This window comes from Dermacentor andersoni, chromosome 1, assembly GCF_023375885.2.
Source record: "Dermacentor andersoni chromosome 1, qqDerAnde1_hic_scaffold, whole genome shotgun sequence".
Taxonomy (NCBI): Eukaryota; Metazoa; Arthropoda; class Arachnida; order Ixodida; family Ixodidae; genus Dermacentor; species Dermacentor andersoni.
In genome coordinates this window covers 148,481,643-148,504,370 of record NC_092814.1, presented here as the reverse complement: position 1 = coordinate 148,504,370, position 22,728 = coordinate 148,481,643, and the positions used below count along the sequence as shown (strand labels likewise).

Genomic DNA, 22,728 nt, shown 5'->3' with positions numbered 1-22,728 from the left:
AAGTACTTTCGAAACGAGAGAAGTTTTTTACTGTCTAAATAATAATCTTGGGCAAACTGAAAGCACAGAATCGTTTACAGACGCTATGTCTCTTTACCGAATACGTACAGTGAACGCCACTGCGCCCGGTCGCCGCGATGGAGTCTCCCGAACCGGCTTCTTGCGTGAAAGGTAGGTAAACGCTGAGAGCAAACTATGTGAAATGTGTTCTTATATTGTTTTTATAACTAAATGGAGCGTAATAGAATGAAGCCTCAATGCAGCGATCGCACAGATTCGCAGCGACCGACTGCGCGTCTGCATGCTTGTTCGCGTACTGTTTCGCTTTCACCACGCGCGTTTTCGCGCCGTGCCATGAGCTTTAGGCGGCAGAATATGAGCATTTGACAGCATACAAGCAACCATTGTTGCGTGGGCGCTATCAGAGCTATTCAAAAATAATTTCATTGTAGAGGCTTCGACGCCTACGGGGACTGTGATGTGCCGTCGCGACGATTCAATTTTTTTTTCTTCTAAATTCTTGGACGTTTCAATATTATTTCTCGAGTTGCGCCGCACTGTATGTTTATCGGTGTTCTCAGCGTGCGATTTCCCGCTGCTTCTTTTTTTGTAATACAGTGCATTAATCCATAACACAAACATGACCATATGTCATTCTTTTTTTAATGTGCTTCTTACCGCTCCCTTTCCACTCCAGTAAACTTGCCAGTATTATAGCATCGACAAGTTCATAGACCAAACCGTCATGACATTAGTCGGGCAGCGGACTCGGGCGAGCGTCTCAGTGCGCGTTTTCCGAACATCGCAGACCCGGCGCCGTAGCAGAAATCTTCCTCGCGTCTGTGCTTGCTGCATACCCGAGTTGTAGCCGATGACTGTTTGCCGGTTTTATGTTTCGCGAGCCAAGCTTCACGCAGCTTCTTGTCCTGCGGCTACGTGTGAATGAGGCTGACACCAGGCTTCGCTGCGTAAGTCCGGCACTGCGGCACCGAGCAGTAGCCTACCATGTTGCGCGCCTTCAAAGGCAGCCACTACCTATTGAAGTGCTTTCAAGCGTTGTAAAGGAGACACTCGAAGCGTGAAAATCTCGCCACTAAATGAGGACCGCACCGTACGAGGGAATTTAAACTCTCGTTTTCAGCTCGCTTCGGCGCTCCCGAAGCAGCCGACGCGGCCGCTATGTCCACGTAATCCCTAATAGAACGTCACGCCGACGGTGGCGCCAGCTTTTCCAGTGGTGGAGCTCGAGGCCAATACGTAGACGGTAAAAAACAAGCACAAACCAGGACGAACGCGAACGCAAAGACAGCCGAGAGCCGTTTGACGGCTCCGAATGACACCGGCTGCCTCGTGCGCTCGTCACTGAAGCGGTCGCTTTTATTGGTTTCCAAACCAGAATTCAGGAGTTCAGCGCGTTGTCATGCCCATTGACTGCTCGAGCGACAATTCTGCGCTCACTTTTGTTTTCGTTCCTGACGTATGTGGCGTGTGTGTCTCCTGTTCCAACCCGAACCAAGCTTATCTTGGAGAGGGTCCCCTTTCGCTTCCTTTGGAAGGGTACAACTGGTTGTGTAGCTGGGCGGGTGCTCAAGTTGCCCAGGGATAAGGGAGGACTCGGAATCCCCGACCTGGGCATCGTGGCTACTGCACTACACGTCAGATGGACCCAGGTCGCTCTTAACTCGGATATGATCCTGACTCGAAGCTTTACCTCGTTTTTCCCTAGCACCCGATTCCGCTTGTTTTCGCAGAGCACATTTTCCCAGTGTGTTCCTCGCTCAGGTACCCCGTCCACCATTTACGCGGCGGCTGCCAACTCTTTGGTAAGCCTCCGCACGGTTCGCCCCGACATCGACGTAGTTTCAACTCCACTCCAAGAATTAGTAGACATCCTTACCCCAGGCCTCCCCCCGCATTGCCAGATGTATGACCTGTCCATTCACCGGCCAAACTGGAAGCTCATCACGGCCAGTTTCCTCGACGCTAGGCGAGCCACTTTCATGTATCGCCTGGCGCGAGGGTGCCTGCCGTTGAGCTACAGGCCCTTCACATCCGTTCCGGCTAGTGGAGTGTGCCCATTCTGTGGCGCTCGTGAGGACTCGGTTCATGCTTTTGCGCAGTGTTTGCTTCCTGCAGCTCTTCTCCGTAGGATTGCTAGTCTTTTTAATCTCCCAGGCGTCCCTTATCAGACAGTTCGATTTTTGCACCCTTTGCCTAATCAGGCGGTCAACCAGTTCGTGCTTCTCCTTGCCGAGTCCTCCTACCAAGTGTGGTTGGCACGCCGCGATGCAGTTTTCGGGGGGAGGGCACCGGGCCTTCACGAAGTGCTTGCGAAAGCACGGAAGGAGGTCTGGTTCCATCTCACTCGGGAGCGGCACCGCTTGGGCGAGAAGAAGTTTCTCGAAGTGTGGGCCCGTCCTGCGGTGATTTTTGATGAGTCAGGTGGAAAGCTATCCATTAAGTTATGATGCATGCTCCTAAGGTCGCTCGACTCGGCCGTGTGTGCCAGTCGATCTACGGGGCTTTGTTTGGTTCAATGGAACCCAGAGCTGGAACCGGTGGTGGCGCACCCTTGGTTGGTCGCGCTGCTCCGCGGACGGCTTTGGTGCTCTCCATGGTTGTATGCCTTGGCCTGTTTTGCGCCGAGGCACTCCGAGGGTCAGTCAGGCTTGAGTCCTGTAAGACCGACATGGCTGTTTGTGTGTTGAGTGCAGTAACTCTGTGTTGCTGCACCACAACAGCCCCCTTGTCCGGCAAGGACCGTTGGCCCGAACCAAAGCCCCCCGCCCAGTCAACCCGGGTTGAGGGGGGGAACCGGGGTCAATGTATCGAATGATGCTGGGTTGATGAGTACACGAAAGCTCATGGACGCGGCGCCTTCAAAGATGCCAAGTCCTCTTCCCATCTGACAACGGTTCCTCTGCCCGCGGCGTGCCGCGAAAAACATTTCTCGCGCGGTGCGAGGATGCTGCGGCAGCTTGCCGCAGCGGCCGCGCCTTTTTCCTCGCGTGTGGACGTGCCTTTCACGCAGTGGATTGTCAATGCTGCCAAGATGAAAGAGTGCAGCTGGCAGTACAATATCAAAAGCACACATGGCGTTACCTTTGCAAACACGCACTGTGTTTCGACCGCTGCCTGTTCACTGAGAGATCTCGTTCGAAAAGGTGTGTATACAACCAGCTCTTTTCAGTGCGTGCCGTACGCCTGCCTAAAAGAAGTTCTCGGAATGCAGAAACTGCGAAAAAGTCTGAGTAACTCGCAGAGGCGGAATCTTATAACGCTTCGGAAAGCGAACCGTTCACTTCGCCGCTTACGTCACTAAATGTGGCGCTCCCAAGCCGGAGGTGGAAGAAGGGGAGGGCGCCACCAATATACGAGAGACCTCTGAATTCGCTCACTTCAGAGGTCTCTCGAGGAAATACAGAATGTTTCTGCTTGCTAATTAAATATAAAACATAAATTCAATATTATACGGCTAGTTCCAAAGTATAAACCTGTGGTGCCGGGTGTTTACCCAATGCTTGAAGTAATAATGTCATTCTTTTTCATTCTCTGCCGACAGACGGTATCGCAAGCGTAAATGAGTTAGCACAGCGCAGCGCTATGTCGTCTGCTACCAGGAGCTTGCACGATGCACGCGACAGGAATGCACTCCGAGCACTTCCTAAGAAGCGAGCGTGACCAAACCGTGAACTGGTTCTTAGGGCCACCTTTACTAGCCGACTATATAAATATTTCTTCTTTCTTCGCGCTTCGTCATCGGCTTGGACATGATTCGCTCGCTGTCGCGCTGCCGCTTTTCCTGCATGCGATCTGCCCCACGGCGTGTCGCGTGATACAAGCAACGGAACTTGAAATCGAACATTACGATATACCGGCCCTGCATTGCCTGCGCGAAGTAACATCGAAGAGCGTGGTGCTAAAAATTAAATTATGGGGTTTTACGTGCCAAAACCACTTTCTGATTATGAGGCACGCCGTAGTGGAGGACTCCGGAAATTTTGACCACCTGGGGTTCTTTAACGTTCACCTAAATCTAAGTACCACGGGCGTTTTCGCATTTCGCCCCCATCGAAATGTGGCCGCCATGGCCGGGATTCGATCCCGCGACCTCGTGCTCAGCAGCACAACACCATAGCCACCGAGCAACCGCGGCGGGTGAGCGTGGTGCTGACGGTGCGCGCTGTGCCGTTAAATTGAGGAACAAAGTGCAGCACTCCCGAACTAGAGAAAAAGGGGGCAGCCAAATAAGAGATCACAATATCTTCCCGTCCTGACTGTATAGTTTTATCAGCCGAATGAAGGGAGCGCTGGACCAGCCTAGGCTGAACCCTTCTGATTGCTGAATTGCGATCTGCGAGCTATTCACGCTGGCGATAGCACTGGGAATCCGATCTCACCAAGCAAATATCTCCTTGGTATTGGCTTAGAAGGGGAGGTCACGGGAAAGCTGACCCAGCCCTTCTACCGACCAACACAGCAATTGCGAGAGCAACTTCGTGGACAGTGTCGGCAGCAGAGATCTAGGCCATTCCGATTAATGCTTCGCTTCCGACCGACCTCTGGGAACTGCAGGCCGGTGGCTATGAGCTGCAGCGCGCAAATCCATCCTCTGCGTGGAACGACCACTGGTACTCTTGCACCTGAGTATCCTCCAGTTCGTAGCGTAGCCTGCTAAAGGTCTACTTACAAAGCCAGCAGGGGCGGTGCAAGTCATTATCCGTCATTTCTTCGAACGCGTATCGCATTTCCAGCCGTGGTCGACACCGAAAGAGCAACGCCAAACAGACGACGAAGGCAAGTAATAGCCTCCGAAGCAACCAACGCACGCGCGAGCGACGCCCACGAGTCTCCGGGGTCGCGCGACCGGCGCGCGCGGCCAGAGTCGCAAGCCAACAGCCAAGCCACAGCAATGGAAGCCAAAGCGGACTACCCCTTCGCCGGCTCCACTCTTAGCCAAAGACAGGTTCGCTTTGGAAATGATTGACCGATGCCCGACGTGATCATAATTTTCGGTGCCGCCCCGCTGTTTCTGACGGCCTCTGACGCAAGCAAAATTTTGCCCAATCAGATGATGCCAAGTGAACCGTTCCCCTTCCGAACCGTTATAAGATTCGGCCCCAGCGTTCATCTTGCGTCCGTGGTCTATACGCAGTGAGCTTTTCAACTTCAGTCGCATGCATGGGTGAAGAAGTATTTCAGTTCACCGCAATATGAGGGCGCTTTTTGCACCCGATCCGTATACTTCCACGTCGCGGCTTTCTCAGAACTTGCGATCTTGTGTACAGTAGCAGACCTATACGTAATGTGACCAGATTCCTCGGATGTCAGAGTGGGACACGGGGGGGGGGGGGGGGGGGGGGGGTGCCGGAGATGGAAACCATTTTCAGCACTTATTTCAAGTTTCGTTAATGTGAAGGGAAGCTATTTTTCAAACTCTTAAGCTAATGTCGACTTGCATTTCGACATTATTCCTAAAATATGAATGACCATGACGAAGGACAAGGAAGGACGTTGCGTTTCGTCCTTCCTTGTCGTCGTTTGCCAACTTGTTTCACTCCGGCTGCGATACCATCGGTTCCTCCATGGCGCCTCGCTCAGCCAAAAATCAACCTCACTATACCTGGCATCATGAAAAAAACGGATCTATCATCACCAGCCCTTAAACAGCTCACGCTACTATTTTTTACAAATGACAGCCATGGTGTTCGTCGCAAGGCGGATCCACGTGGAACGAATTTTGAAGATGACACCAGTTTCGAGATATAAATTCCCGAACTTTGCGGAGAAATGCATTGGCGTTCCAGTTAATTTGTTAACAAAACGTCGTTTCATGCACTTAAGCACACAAGTAACTGGAACGCCAATGCATTTCTCCGCAAAGTTCGGGAATGTATATATCGAAACTGATGACGTCCTGAGAAATCGTTCCCAGTGGATCCGCCTTGCGAAGTCCACTGCTAGAATTTGTAAATTGCAATACGGGTCAAAAGATAATTATCTAGAAAGTTAACTAGTCAATCCTCTTTAATTAGACGATTTTGCATTTACATTTTTTGTGCAAATATAGTGTCCTCCGCTTCGAGTAGACCGGCTCATAAACTAGAATTGAGCTATCTGCCACAGGCAACCTTTAAAAAATTTTGAAAGTGTTCGCTGAAGCACCCTGTATTGCGTCGACCTATTCGCGTCGCTCCGTCGCTGGTCCGCGTGGCCACGTACTGTGCGCCTTTCAATTCCGTAATGACGCAGCGGCCTCTGCAGCCCTGCGAGCCGGCGCGCGACACGGCGTCAACGTAACCCTCAAGGCGTACGTCCACTGTGCGCCGAGTGACGAAATATAGGCTCTTTAATGGCCCAGCAAACGCTATTTTCTTCGCATAGAATGGAACGGGAGCCTCGAGATGACACAAGTAACGAACTTTACACAATAAACGCAAGTACAAATTGCTGTTGCGAATCAGAGGCCAAGAGCAAGCAGGTAATACACCAACCTGCTGCAGTTTCTTAGTGGCTATGGTGTTTAGCTGCTAAGCACGAGGTCGCGGGATCGAATCCCGGCCACGGTGGCCGTACTTCAATGGGGGCGAAATGCGGAAACACCTGAGTACTTAGATTTAGGTGCACGTTAAAGAATCCCAGGTGGTTCAAACTTTCGGAGTCCCTCATTATGGCGTGCCTCATAGTGAAATCGCGGTTTTGGCACGTAAAACCCCATAATTTAAGCATGAGGACATACAAAGGAAACCCGCGCGGTTTCCTTAGAAGGTAAGCTTCGCGCAGTTGAGGAAGATTACTCATGTGCTGTCGAACGGTGTTCACCTAAGCTATAAAATGGGTCAGCTAGTCCCTTTTCGCATTGTGCTGTCCGCGTCTGGAATGTTCGAGAAGCGGGAGAAAAGAAGAAGCATGAGCTTACAGCTCAGAACTTCATTGTGTTAGCTTGCCTCGGAACATTATAGACGGCTATCGAGAAACAGGGGAGGACATAGTGAGGCGAGTCATACCTGTCATCATAGCATACTTGAAATCAGTGCGGAAAACTACAGCAGGAGGACACAGGACGAGCGCCACATCCTCACAGCGCTCGGCTTGTCTTAATGTCTTTTCGCGTTGCCATCGTTTTCCCCACTGATTTCAAGTATGCAGCCATTCCAAGTAGCCAAACTCTCTACCTTGCTGTCGCTAGCGCATGGCTTTTCCTTGGGATTTGAACTTTCGCCTCCCGTTGTTTGGAACGTTAGCAGATCTTAAGAAAGGTCGCGCCACCGAGCGTTGTGCAACCCATTCTTTGCAGAGAAAGGAAGCGCCGATTGTGTGGCATGGTGTGAGAGCAGCGCCACACGATTCACAAAAATGAAAGTGCCTTCGTCTTTTGTGTTGCGCGTGTGGTTCTACATCATGTGCAAGACACTGCTATTACACTAGTGCTTCTTATTACGTGTCAATCACTTATAAGCCAATACCTTCGGCAGAAAGTGACTGGTGGCTGTGTAGTCAATCGTCACTTACACGGCCACGAATCCTTGTCACGTGCAGCTTCGATGTAGTTTTCAATGTGCATGTCTTTGTAAGTTTGCTGATCGGTGCGCGCGTATCCAGAGTTGCCGGTAAGCCGTGTTGGGCTGGAGGTCCGAGATCGTCTTGGATGAGTTCAACCAGTACTCTGCGCCCTCAAGTGCATAGCAGCCCTACGGATACAGCGCGAGTCACGTGCTGCAGATGGCTGACCAAGCGCACATTATTGGCCTTTCGATGAAGGCGACACATCCATATTGACTAACGCGAGTGTTCCTTTGCTTATGTTACGCGCTACGGCAACGTTCTTCGTGTGCCATGTCTTCACAGTGCGACGGCGCAGGGTCACGTCAGTGGGACAGTTATTTGTCAACATGAGGTTGCCTCCACTTATAGGCGAATACATACACTGTGGATTCGTTGCTTCTGTGTTCTCCGTCGATATACCTGTAGACTCGCAATATTGAAGGACAGGCTTCAGAGCAGGTGTACGGAGCTTACCCCGGCTGAACGATGGCAGCGCTTCTCTCCTCATAATGGTGACCCCCTCCCCCCCTCCCACACACACCATTTCCCTTGTCTCGCACTTCGCTGGGTGCACATGCTCGGTACGCGCGCCTCTTGTTAGCTGTATATCTGTCGCCCTGGCAACTATCTCTCGTGCCGAAGCGTATCCTTCTTTGTTATCTCTTCAGTCCTTCGATGGGCATATTGGGCATCTTGCTCTCTCGAAGCTTGCGGCACGGATTTGTTCCCCGCCAATAACAGTGCTCTTTTGTGAAGAGCTTACCAGGAAATTAGGCTCCTGTGTCGTCCTAAAAAAAGGTAATCCTTCTTGTTTGCTTTCTTCTTCCGTATGGGTTAAATTTTTCCATCTGAACAGGTGCGGTCTAGGCAATCCAATTTCCTTGCGTTCGAAGCACTAGGCAATGAATTAAGCTGTTTGCGACGATGTGCTCTTGCTTTGCCCCTCCACATGTGAAGCCTGTCAAGTGTGCGTTTGCTTCACAATCACCGAAGGCAAGAATGAAGACATGCTTCCCGTGTAGGCAATGGTTAACTAAAGTAGATATCGAGGCTATGGAGTCTCGGCGCGCTGTGACGCTGTGAACAGTTGGCTGTGCGCTGCGTACTAGCAGCTTCAACGTTCGCCAGATAAGCTCTACGAAAAGAAAAGTATGTCGTAGGCAGGTAGGCGATACTGTTGTGATATGTCGGGGTGTCACGGGCCAGGAAAATATGGAAACGTTACCGCCGCTGAGCTAGACAGAGAAGTGTGCTCTTGATTCAAGCGTGAAAACTGCTTGAAGTCAAGTACGAGTTTGACTTCGTTCACGTGGCCACTTTGCAGCGGTTTTGTTCATGGCGCTAGCTGTGCTGCGTGCTACAGAATTCTGCACAAGGCACGGAGACTCTATTCGCTTCATATCACTGCTTGATACGAGAATTATTCTTGCAAAAGTGAATGTCACAACCGTGGTCCCATCGATATGGACAAGCATGTTCGGTAACAATAGACCCGAATAAAGTGAGATGCACAGCCAACCATCATACTGAAAAAATAACGGAGCATGAGGCGCTTGAACTGAAAAAACGAATGCTTGAATCTGTCGCGCCGAGGCGGTCGGTGCGGGTGTTTCTAGAAGGTGTTTCAGTGGAGCGCTGCACAGGCATTTACTGATTCATCTCCTGCATTCTTCACTGTTCCCTATAGTTTCACGGTGCACGGCGTCGTAAATTGCTAGAAAAGCTTTTCACTAATCTAAATTTGGCTGCACGACGACAGCTGTGCAGCCTATGCACTATGACAGCTGTTAGGTTGTGAGCTAGACCACTTTAAGTGTACATCGACCAAATTAATTGCACTTGCTATAGCGAGCATGATGTATTGATATTGAAGGAAACAGAAAATAAGAACAGCGGTGCACGTTAAACCGACCGGCACTAGGCGGGACGATTGCACTTGTCTTAACGTCATTGCTATTTTCTCGCAGCAGCAAATTGCTTCTTCAGACTGAAGCAGTTCTGAAACGAACTGCTTAGACAGGTGGATAAAAGCTTTAAATTTTGTAATTTGTTATTTGCCCGTGCTCAGAAGTCATCGTGTCTATTCAATAATTCATGACTTGTTCGTCATGCTTCTCTTTAACCATTAAAGCGTGTATTCTTAATGATCACACTACAAGATTTGCAGGAGACAGTAACTACATCAATTTGAAGGTAGCCGCAGTTGCGGTAAAATGGGTTCATTTTCAGCATTTTTATTCTGGAACACGCTATTATTTCCCATAATAGCCAGGCAGGCCATTATGGATTGGAAATTGCAATCCTGAGTTAAGCCAGACAGGCTCAACTCAGGATTGGAATTTTTCTTTCATCGTTCTTAAGTTCGCAAGCGCATTTTTACTTACTTATTATGCTATCGTATGCGATTTATTGCAATGATCGGTTGGCAAAAACTTCCGTGCCTTCCACATTGGAGTTCTGTTAATTGTTATGCCAATGTGTCTCGTCCTTTTGTGGCTTGTAAGACATTCTGGACTGCACTAACGCGTACAGCGCATGTTGTAATATACTAGATGACATCTTTCTTCTATACACAAAGTTTGGGTTCTTGCTTCTGTTACGTATGCCTTGCCTCTGTCACTGTTGTTTTGTCCATGTGTCCTTAATTTTATTATGTGCAGCTTTGTATTGTCACGTCCGCTAGACAGAAACATTTGAGCCTCTGTATTCTGTACATCTAGCTGAAATCTTATTTGTGTGCTTTTTATTGGCGCTTTAAAGTTGTTAACTAGCCAAAAACGTGAAACATGTATTATGCTTCATACTTATGCCGTACATGTTAAGATACTATAGTTCACCTTTTGGTGCTTTTTTTTTTTTCATTTATGCCTTGCTCATTTACCTACTGTGCAATTAATTGTAGCGTTCAGACCAGTTCCCCCCCCCCCCCGCTAATTGTTATTTACGTGATCCACAGAGGATTCCATATCTCACTAATAATTTTACGATTAAAATAAAATAGTCAAAGAAAAAAAGGCTTTATATTCTTGCTACAGAAATGAGAAAATCTTATGAAATGGACATTATCAGATTAGGTAATTTTTTTTAATGGCTGGTACGGTACGCTCGCCCATGCAAAATAAATTTACTGCTGCGGAAGCTCTTTTAATTTTTTATTTATTTATTTATTTATATATACAGCAGCCCCATATAGGGCTATAGCAGGAGTGGGAACGTTATACATTACTATACATTACACATTAAACATACATAAACACAAAAAGATGAATGATCAAAAAGAAACGCTTTACATGTTAGGGAAATGCGCAGCAGTGGTAGCTATGAAATATTTAAGTGATAGCAAAAATGGAAGGACTCAGGTGATAGTGAACGAATGGCACCGGGTAGAGAATTGCGAAGCTCTATTTTACGTGGGGAAAAAAAAACTGTACTTGAATGTGTTAGCACGGGCATAACTAGGTGTTATGTTCAAGGCGTGGGAGCAACGGGTACAACTTGCGTTTGTAAATGTGATACAGTTACAATCAGAAAGACCAGGGGTGAAGTTATTAATTGTATATAAAAGTTTTAAAGCTTCAGTGTGGTAACGTGAAAGTAATGGCTCAATGTTCAAATATTGTTGAGCCTGTGTTGGTGGGAAAGCGCGGCTGTTATTTTGGCAAGTGAAATGGTTAGATTTTCGTTGAACATGTTAGATTTTCGTTGAGCGAGCTTATTTCACATTGTTTGTAGGGGAACCAAACGACATATGCATATTCTAGAACAGGACGAATTAACGTTTTATATTATAGCAGTTTAGTATCGCGGCGGGTTTTAGCTAAAGTGCGGCGCAAATAACCCACTTTTTTAGGGATTTCCCGTTTACATATTCAATGTGTTTCGACCATGAAAGATGTTCGGTTAGAATTACACCTAAGTATTTATATTGAGACACTCTTTTAAGTTGGATGCCATCCAGAGAATAATCGAACGAGAAGGGGCTCTGTTTATTGGAAAATGACATCACGACTGTTTTACTACTGTTGATGTTCATTTGCCACGTTTTGCACCAAGCGCAGAAAAACATAAGGGATTGGGCAAGACTGTGGTGGTCATCAATCGGTTTAATGGATTCGTATAATACGCAGTCATCTGCATAAAGTCTGATTTTAGTTGAGGTGCTACGAGGTAAATTATTAATGTATATTAGAAATAATAAAGTGCCTAATACGGATCCCTGAGGAACGCCTGACGTAACGTCGACAGGAGTTGAGTTCACTGAGTTAAAGGAAACAAATTGTAAGCGGCAACGAAGAAAACTGGCTATCCAAGGAACAAGATAGGGATTATTGAATATGGCGTTTAATTTTACCAGTAACTTAGAATGAATCACAGAGTCAAAAACTTTAGAGAAGTCAATAAAGATGGCATCCACTTGATTACCTATGTCTAGGTTAGAAGCGATATTATAAACAAAATCGACTAATTGCGTTACAGTGCTATAACCACGACGGAAAACATGCTGGGCAGATGTTAGAACATCATTAGAGTTAAGCAATTCGATTATGTGTTTGTGAATAATGTGCTGTAACATCTTGCATGACTGGGGTGTGAGAGATATCGGCCTGTAGTTAGATAGTTGTTTATCACCTGATTTATACAAAGGCAGGACTTTGGCTGTTTTCGATTTAGTTGGTACTTCGACCAGAGTCTAAGGATTTCTGGAAGATTACAGTAAGGTACTGAGCTGTTCATAGGGAGTATCTTACAAGGAAAGAATTCGGGATACCTTCTGAACCGGTACACTTTTTAGTGTCAAGATTCAAGATTAGGTTTAGGACACCATCAGAACTTATTACGATATCACCTAATTTATTATTTAAGTCACGTATATAATAAATGAGTTAGAACACGTACTAATTTGACGCGCCGCTTTAATACTGCTTTCCATAGGCGGCACCTGTTGTTGGCTACTGCTATTTCACGGTCGCGTGTACGCGTTCGCCATATTTCACGCAAGTATAGTCGGTGAAAATATATTGAACGGGTGTAGTATCCACGGTCCTTTTGCTTACTATGTGCTATTCAGAGCGAGGAGAAAGAGTTTTGAAGTCAGAAGCGGTTGCCTGCTTCCGTGAGGTGCTTGCTAGCCCTGAGGTTTGTGCGCGAACGCTTGAACAGCACAATAGTGTTACGCACGTCCCGGTATGATCAGCCCATGTAGTATTAATGAACACGGGAAGCTATACAGCGACGTTCGAGCACTACTACTATTACTACTACTACTACTACTACTACTACTACTACTACTACTACTAGTGCTGCTACTACAGCTACTACTACTACTACTACTACTACTACTACTACTACTACTACTACTACTACTACCACTACTACTACTACTACTACTACTACTACTACTACTACTACTACTACTACTACTACTACTACTACTACTACTAATAATAATAATAATAATAATAATTCTTCATGAAGTTATGCAGCCTGCACAAGCCATATATGGCTTGTGTGCGTAGCTTGGCAGTAGTAGCTTGGTTCACAATCGTAGGCTTGGTGACGAAGTAAACCAGTTACTGAGAGGGAGAACTTCCCCGCAAAAAGAAAACAAAGCAACAACAGCAAAAAATGAAAATAAAGATAAAAATAAAATAAAAACTAACTAAACCTAAACCTATTACAATATTAATTACAATTAGCTGGTACAAGATATTGATATACAATAAGAGTGCATCCTCCGTACGATAATCAAGAAAAAGAAACACTGAATCGATAGGGCCGGTGGCCAAGTTTCGCAGGTGAAAGTTGATAGTCACTTCAGCATACGCTAAAGAGGATAACAGCGAAAGCCTTCGCGCTCACGAACATTCATTAAGTTACTTGACAGTCTCATTCGAATGCGTTGTTACTTCCTATTACTTGTTTTCTACTGTTCTCTTTTTCAGTGGCCTAGACATGGCCATTGATTTAGCGTGGTCAATGACACGTTAGAACGGTCGTGGCAAGTCTATGAAGACCAGCAAGACACATACGCCGGTTCACTGAATGAATCTTTTTTACACTTTAATCGACAAAGGGAGCTACGTGGACTTGTATATATGGTATCTTCTATTTTCTTCTAGTACAGGTAGAATGGGAGGGACACGGAAAGGCAAATTAGACAAACACACAGCCGCTAACTTTCAACAACAGATTTGTTTCCAGTTCTCGCAGAGGTACTTATACTCCTCGAAGCGTCATAAGACACGTGTACATTGCTTGGCAAATGACAAAACCGGGAAAACCACACGCAGAGACTTTTGTGGCCCCATTGATTATTGAAAAGGCTGTCCGGTCAAGGCGAACGGAGATAATCGAGCTCTTTTTTTCTATTGATAAAGAAGTACTGGAACATGCGCTTGAATTTTGGTGCCATAACGCCGGAGGGTCAATTTTTCGACCCACGAGCCATCGGAGGCTTTCGCCTTAATAAAGGAGAACAAGTACACGGGAAGCTTTCTGTCTTCTCATTGCCCACGTCAACTTTCCAGCCGCAGCAACTTGCGGTAGCAACAAATCTCGGACGTTGACGTGTCTGGTTCGTGCGAAAATCGCTCATACGAAGGACGTCCGACTGAAGAGGACGCCTTTGATTCTCAAGTCACTTACCACGTGGCAGTAGTGACAATGATAGCCGAAAGGCCGGCAGCACACATGTTGCATAATCTCATGAAGATTCCGATAGTTCGATCCCTCAAAAGGTTTGAGCGTATATTCGTTCGCTAATCCAACTGCGACGAGACTATCTTTGCCATTCGCACTTGAGTTTGCGCGATGATTTTTGCTTCTTTTAAATCGTCTGCTGTTCTTATGCAGACTCTCATCTGCAGTGTGCTATCTCATCTATCGTATAAGCAAGTCATTCACTGTTTCCGAGAAGCTGACGAGAATGTCGTAATTTACTCTTCAACTTTATGCGGCGTTACAGTAACCGGCTAGGCATGAAACGTCCCATGCATTCGATAACCCATTTTTTGAGCTGCTACTGAATGTTGCACTGTGTGGTTGCTACACTGTAAGAGTTTTACAACCCTGAGACTCCTTAAGTGCGTAAATTGGTCTACAACTCGCACCTTTACTCCCTTTACGGGTTTAAGGGTGTGAGTTATAGATAGAAAACACTCTATCTTAAGGGTGCAAATCGATTTACAATGTACAATTTAAAATGTGTCGTGTTCAACGTCCCGAAATTTCAGAGAGCATTATTCGGGACGCCGTAGTGGAGGGCTCCGAGTTCATTTTGATCATCTGGGGTTCTATGCACACATTGCACGGTACATTCCGTGCATTCCGTCCCCGTCGTAACACCGCTGCCGGGAAGTGAAACCGAGCTCCGTGCTCGGCAGCAGAACACCACAGTCACAGAGCCGCCAAGTGTTGCTGCCATTTATTAGACAGTTTTAGTTTAACGTACGCAACTATAGCGTACGCTATATGCTGTAGTATAGCGAACAGCAAGCAGCGAACGTTTTTTCCAGCTTTAGTTGGTTTGCGAGATCTTTAAATCTCAGAGGCCATATGCCGTCGTGGCGGCTATCTCTCGACTGTAGCGATAGGTGGCGCTTACATCTCAAATGTTTTAAAGTCCCTCAATCTCCCAAAGTAGCGCCATTCGCTTCCCTCCTCCTCCGCTCGGCGCGGCCTCGATGGTGGCGCCGCCGGTGGTGGGCCTGCTGTAGCAGACGACGGCTAACACGCTACGGGAGGAAATCCGCAGAAAAGTTCGTTCGAGCCCTGCGGAGCAGTTTTTTCAATCGAGATCTTTCTTCGTCAGTCGGTAAATGGCCTTTAGAATTTCGTGTTAGAATTGCGAAGGAAATAGAGAAAATGACCATTATTCAAGGCGTATTTAAGGCGTAAAGCGCGCGACGTTGAGAGTTCGTATTGCTGAAACACGACGCAAGCACGCGGTGTACTCAAACACGCGCGTAATTGCCAAAGTTTCAGGTGTTGACAGCGTGAAAGTATGTGTACGTGGTTTCGTAGGTTCATTCACGTACCTGCAGGACACTTTTTTTCGGTCACGCGTGAGAGATTCCGGCTGTGTGCGGTGAGCAATGCCTGGCAACAGGGCCGTTTTTTTCATTGCGGGGTGCTTTGGTAATCGTGATGATATATATTTTTTTTTACAAGTACTGCTCCAGGAGGGCACATGTAATGGCTAACAGAGGCCTCTGAAGAGCACGTAACATTACACTAATGCAGGCGTCGCAGGGAGTGTTCGCATACAAAATTGGCTGCCCGCGATCTTATACCCCCTTGGCAGGCACAGGCTTCGGCGAGCCCCATCCAGCGCTGGTTCTAGCTTTGGTGTTCCCGTTGCCGCTTTGGTGCCCTGCAGGCGCCGTCAATAATACGAAATAATGACAAGTTGTTGCACTAGTAAATAAAATTTATTGAAGAAATACAATCGCGCCGAGGCGCCAACTTCTAAAGCAGCGCTAGCGCGCGGGTATTATGAAACGCCAACGAGGAATTTACCGGCCCACGTACGACTCTACGATCAAAGTGCACGTTAAACATCCCCAGGCGAGCTAGATAATGTTATCCGGAACCATCCACTACGACCTCCATCCTAGCTTTAGTCGCTTCGGAACGTTAAAAACATTAATCACCACAAACCAAATCTATACATGCGGGCGTACATTCGAAGCTAAAAGACTGCATCGTAAGTCATAGTGAGCCTTGCAATAGCGTCGAGAATGTGCTAACTTCTGGTGGAGCTCAAAACACACCCTGAATAAAGTCGCTTTTATGTCACAGGCCAGCTGCAGATGCGTGCATTTCACCGCAAGACGATACTACATGAAACAAAGAGAGCACATTCGAAAAAAGAAAGTCAAACGACGCGCTAAAAACCACGCAGAGCATGAACACCCACTTTTTCGAAGCGGAAGGCGTGAACTAGGCTCAAAATGAGAGGTTGTGAGTAGCCGTGGCCCTTACTTCACTAAGCCGTGCGTTCTTTGCCACTTCCTCGAAGTCAGCCCGCCCGATCCTGCGAATCCACACTTCTTTTTGCGTTGCGCCCGCCGGACGGCAAAGCAAAAAGCTTTTTGCCCTCGCTGTGTCTGTTGCGGCACCGAAGGCGCAGCAGCATGGCATCGCAATTAAGTTCTCGGCCCAGCACATTCTATTACGCTAACGCACCCCGTCAGTCCGCCTGCCGTACTTTCGTCGCGCAGGCCCAAGAATGGAGGTCGGCGCGCGCTGGAAAGAAAAAATATACAAAAGCGCGGCGCCTGCTCCGCGCTGGAAAGAAAAAAATATACAAAAGCGCGGCGCCCGCTTCCACGTGACACAGATTGGCCAATGGGGGAGCGGAGGAGGCTGGGGTGACAGGACGCGTGGAGGAGGATGCGCCAGGGTGAGCGGGGTGGCGGAAAGATCTAAGAATGGCGCTACTTTTGGAAAATTGAGGGGTTTTAAAATGTTTTAGTGTTCCTGTATTTGCTCCCGCAGGGAGCAGAGTTGCGCATAGGTCCGGCTTATGATCCAGTTCTGCAGTGGAGCCACTCCTCGCGCGCGCAGGAGGCAAATGCTGCGCGGTGTTCCACTTGCTTTTTTAGTCTGTTGGTCGCGAGCTACACGCGGCAACTGAACGCAATCGCTGAGCAAGATGACACTTTTTAATGCAGGCTAAGCTCGAGCGGTTGGCATAGCCGGAGAGCTGTCAACCACCGGAAATTTTTAATTTCTGTGTACACACGCACGAATGTACATATAAAGAATAGGAGCCCCCTCGATATAAAATACTGACCACGCCTGTGGCTCGAACAGCTCGCGTTCGCGTGCAAACGCGCATTCCCTTGCAGCAAAAAGTGGTGCATTGTTTTTCAGCATGCATATGAAGTTTTCCCGCAGAGGTGGAAGGCAAGAAATTATTTAAAGGGCATGTTTAAAAAGAACTTCATACACGTGTAGTAGACAATTATGTGAGCACATTTTGGCTGCCGAAACGAGACGAATAATGAATGTCGCCAACAGAACTATCGTGCCTGCAATAATGTCAGTGACCGTTGACCGTCATTCATCACTAAACGTCGTTCCCAGCAGCTGCACGTTTTCACTGTATGCGGTGCAGACACGTACGTAAATTTAAACGCATTTCAAATGTTCATATGCGCACATCTTATGCAAAGCTTATTTTTACGATTCATACCGCAAACTTAACAGCTGCTTCGTAGCAGCAGATCTGCAAGTGGAAAAAGATTCAACATGCACGAGCTTCTAGATCAAATTTATTTCGTACAAGGGAGTGGTTAAGCAATGGCTGGTGGCGTCAGGGAATGAGTGCTGGTTCTTGGAGCCTTGGGGGGCAGAATTCAAAGCCACTGGAAAGACAACAAGTTATTAAGAGTAACAACAGGTCATTTTTATTGGACGAATCACATAAGATGACAAACTGGCAAAATAATTATTCACAAATTGCAGACTGTAATATGACAGCACATTTTTCTTTATCTCTTCATACTACTCAGGTTAATTTACTATAACACAGCGCTTATTAAACGTAAAAAAATAATTTCACATTCCTCACGTCGACTATAAGGCTGATCGAAGAAGCAACAATTTGCGGGCGGTAAATGCTGAATAAGCTATCGCGGCTGTCTCATAAGCGGGAGAGCACGGTGTTTTTGCTTACTACAAAACAATGAACACCAGCACATCAATCGACTTTACACGAAAAATCAGAACGCCGGAAAAAAATTAAAATAAAAGCGGAGCAGGGAAAAGCCAGGATGCAGCGGGCAAATTGTACGTGTTAGTATTTACTCTGTTCTGAACACACTTTTCTGGAGCCGCATAGTCAGAACAATCGTAAGAGCAACAAACGAATTGAGCGAGTTGGTAAGTTAACATTCTTGGCTTATATGTGCAGCGCGACACAGCCGTGTCGTCCTTTCTTTGTACCGCGTCTGTGTCGCGCTGCACATATACACCAAAAATTGCACAAATGAACAACCTCTCATGCCAGGCGTACGCATTTAAGCGTGCACGTGTACAGGAGTTTTACTCGAGATAAATGCCGCTTTAGTCTAAACAAGCCGAACTCACCTCTGTAAACAAGGCGAACGGACCTCGCATATCCTGGTCCCTTTCGAAGCCGGCCGCTCTCGTCCGTCCACACGGCAACGCGTAAAAAGCTTTGCCACTTTCCGTGCGATTTGCACAGTTTGGTGCGCTGCAACCCGTCATACTGGAATACAAGTGTAAAAATGATCTGCTTCGTAGCACTTCACCAAAGTCATTAACTTAATATCCTCGAATACCGTAGCTGCAAACCGGAGCCGATGGTGATCCATACGCTCGGCGGCCCGCTGATTGCAATTTCGATGGCACTGACAGAAACGAGTCGGCGCCGTTTCCGTAAAGTTGGCTTCGGAGCGCGCAGTTGATCATTTGACGTCAGTTTTCACCACGTGATCGCGCTCGGCTAATAGCGTTGCGAGCGGCGCCGGAAAAGTTATGCGCAACTCTGCTCCCTGCGGGAGCATATACAGCACGGAGGAAGGAAACTAAGGAGAGGCCCTGACGTCACTCTTTGTGAAGCAAAAGTGAAGCCGGAATTTGGCGTTGCTCATGGCGATGCTCCTCCTTTTGGGCCACCCTCCTCTCTTGTTTACATCTTTCGCGAAACCACGCCGCGCTGCGCGTGGTGTCGCGCGCGGAGCGCGCATGCTCGCGCAACATCTGGCAGAGCACGGTGCAGGTAACACAGCGCAACAAGACACGGTGACTAACGCAAACCCGCCCACTCAGCGCCTTTGCCACGGCCCGAAACCTACCAGAGCAACACGTGTGAGCGCTCAAAACCATAACGCCGCCATTATGGCCCAAAAGACGTGGCCATACAAAAAAAAAAAAAAAAAAAAAAAATAAGAAAGCAGCAAAAAAATGAGGACCTACTACGTCATTTCCGCCACATTTTTCTCCTAGCGCGCGGAGGGGGTATGGCCTCTCCTTAGTTTCCTTCCTCCGTGATATACAGGAACACTAGAATGTTTTAAAACCCCTCAATTTTTCAAAAGTAGCGCCATTCTTAGATCTTTCCGCCACCCCGCTCACCCCGGCGCTTCCTCCTCCACGCCTCCTGTCGCCCCAGCCTCCTCCGCTCCCCCATTTGCCAATATGTGTCACGTGGAAGCAGGCACGGCGCTTTTGTATATTTTTTCTTTCTAGCGCGCTCCGACCTCCATTGTTGGGCCTCCGCGACGAAAGTACGGCAGGCGGACTGACGGAGCGCGTTAGCATACTAGAATCTGTTAGGGCCGAGAACTTAATTGCGATACCGTGCCGCTGCGCCTTTGGTTGCCGCAACAGACACAGCGAGGGCAAAAAGCTTTTTGCTTTGCCATCCGGCGGGCTGTTGCAAATGGGTCGCAAGCCCCAAGGGTAGCGTTGGCCTGGCGGCCTGGGGCACAGCTGGAAGCATCCGAAGGTCCTGGCAAAGGATGAGTCGACTGCTAACAGAACAACTTGTTTATTATAGCATCGCAAAAGAGCGGCCGGTCAGGTCGACCGAAGTGGAGAGATGGGAGAGCACGTTACTCGATGGAAGAAATCGGAGCCTCCCTCGGCGTCCGTGGGCTGCTGCTTTTATACTCTCGGAGTCGAGGGCAAGAAGGAACGGCTCGGGATGAGGCGCACGTGACGGCGCCGCGCGTACACGTTGAGACTAGAAGGTGACGCATCCGCCGGGCCGGCGCTGGTCAGACCTCCTCGCTTCACAGTTGGGGAGCTCCTCTCCCCGGCTGCCGCGCTTTGACAAGCGTGGGCACCAACATGCACACACACACACACGCACACACGAAGACACGTGGCATTGAAACATGCCTGGACGCGCATGGCAGGAGGCGCTGCGGAAGCGCTGAACGGGCCAAAATGTCCGCCGCTTTGAACGAAGCCCCGGCGTCCGTTGCATCCGCGCCGGCTATACCGCGCGTCGTAGGCGAAACGTAACAGGGCGCAACGCAAAAAGTGTGGATTTACAGGATCGGGCGGGCTGACTTCGAGGAAGTGACAAAGAATGCATGGTTTTGTGAAGTAAGCGCCACGGCTACTCACAACACAATGCGTTGGTGGGCTAGTTGGTGCGAATCCATGAATACTTTGTTTAGCGCAAAACGACAGAGACAAGAAAGACGACAGGACAAGGCGCTACTCTCAACTGACATCATGATGTCAGTTGAGAGTAGCGCCTTGTCCTGTCGTCTTTCTTGTCTCTGTCGTTTTGCGCTAAACAAAGTATTCATGGCTACTCACAACCTCTTCTTTTGAGCCTAGTCCACGCCTTTCGCTTCGAAAAAGTGTATGTGTTCATGATCTGCGTGGTTTTTAGCGCGTTGAAGTTGACTTTTTTTTCGAATGTGCTCTCTTTGATTCATTTAGTTTCGTCTTGCGGTGAAAGTGCACACATCTGCAGCTGGTTTGTGACATAAAAGCGACTTTATTCAGGGTGTGTTTTGAGCTCCACCAGAAGTTAGCACATTCTCGACGCTTTTGAAAGGCTCACTATGACTTATGGGTGCAGTCATTTAGCTTCGAATGTATGCCCGCATGTAATGATTTCGTTTGTGGTGATTAACGTTTTTAACGTCCCGAAGCGACCAAAACTATGATGGAGGTCGTAGTGGATGGCTCCGGATAACATTCTACGTCGCCAGGGGATGTTTAACGTGCACTTTGATCGTAGAGTCGTACGTGCGCCAGTAAATTCCTCGTTGGCATTTCATAATTCTCGCGCGGGCGCTCTAGCGCTGCTTAGAAGTTGGCGCCTCGGAGCGATTGTATTCAATAGATTTTATTTTCTAGTTGTAACAACGTGTCATTATTTCGTATTATTGACGGCGCCTCCAGGGCACAAAGCGGCAACGGGAACGCCAAAGCTCCAACCAGGGCTGGATGGTGCTTGCCGGCCGAAGCCTGTGCATGCCAAGGGGGTATAAGATCGCGGACAGCCAATTTTGTATGTGAACACTCCCTGCGCCGCCTGCTTTATTGAAATGTCACGTGCTTTTCAGAGGCCTCCGTTAGCCGTTACATGTGCCCTCCTGGAGCAGTACTTGTAAAAAAAAACAAAAAAAAAAAACGATCGATCGTCACGATTATCAAAGCACCCCGCAATGAAAAAAGCGGCCCTGTTGCCAGGCGCTGCTGACTGCAGACAGTCGGAATCTCTCACGCGCCGGCCGAAGAAAAGTATCCTGCAGGTACGTAAATGAACCTACGAAACCACGTACACATACTTTCACGCTGTCAAAACCTGAAACTTTGGTAATTATGCGCGTCTTTGAGCACACCGCGGGCTTGCGTCGTGTTTCAGCAACACGAACTCTCAACGTGCGCGCGCTTTACGCTGTAAATACGCCTTGAATAATGGTCCTTTTGTCCCTTTCTTCCGCAATTTCAACACGACATTCTTAAGGCCAGTTACCGACTGGCGAAGCAAGATATCGATTGAAAAAACTGCTCCGCAGGGCTCGAACGAACTTTTCCGCGGATTTCCTCCCGTAGCGTGTTAGCCGTCGTCTGCTCACGGCAGGCCCAGCACCGGCGGCGCCACCGTCGAGGCCGCGCCGAGCGGAGGAGGAGGGAAGTGGTTGGCGCTACTTTGGGAGATGGAGGGGTTTTAGAATGCTTCTTTCGTTAGGATTCGACTCGTTCGAAACGAGAAACTCCGCAAACCACGCAAAGACGCTAACGCTAAGTCTGAGAAATAGCGTGCGTACGCTATACGCTATGGGTCGTTTAGCGTTCTGCGCATGCGCAGTGACGAACCGCAATTTTAGTTTAGCGTACGCTGTACCATTGCGTACGTACGCTATAAAATAGCGGGTGCATGCGCAGAACGTTACGTCATCGGCGTAGATGTCGTGCCTGATATGAGGAATCTCAGGTTTAGCGTTAGCGTCTTTGCGTGTTTGCGGAGTTTGCGTGAAACATGGCAGCGGTACCGGCTGCCCGCTTCGAATTGAATTTGGCGTTGCCTTTGTAAAATGCACTTCGTTCGTAGCAAATGACTGTGTAAACGGCTTTCGCTTAGCCGCTTCGACGACAGAGTATTATGGATAACCTTGTGGTGTTTTCTAGATCGCTTCTCGTTTCGAACAAGTCGAAGCCCACGGAGGAAGGAAACTAAGGAGA

At 48.1% G+C, this 22,728-nt stretch overlaps 1 protein-coding gene across 2 annotated transcripts in view; it reads left to right on the top strand.

Moving 5' to 3' along the window:
- Positions 1 to 8,209: 8,209 nt before the first annotated feature.
- The window catches only part of LOC126544866 (uncharacterized), a 38,384-nt gene continuing 23,865 nt past the window's right edge, over positions 8,210 to 22,728 (top strand). For both annotated transcript variants that reach the window (XM_050192397.3, XM_050192398.3), the window contains exon 1: positions 8,210 to 8,343. The gene's annotated coding sequence lies outside the window, so the exon portion shown is untranslated. The remainder of the gene's footprint in view (positions 8,344 to 22,728) is intronic.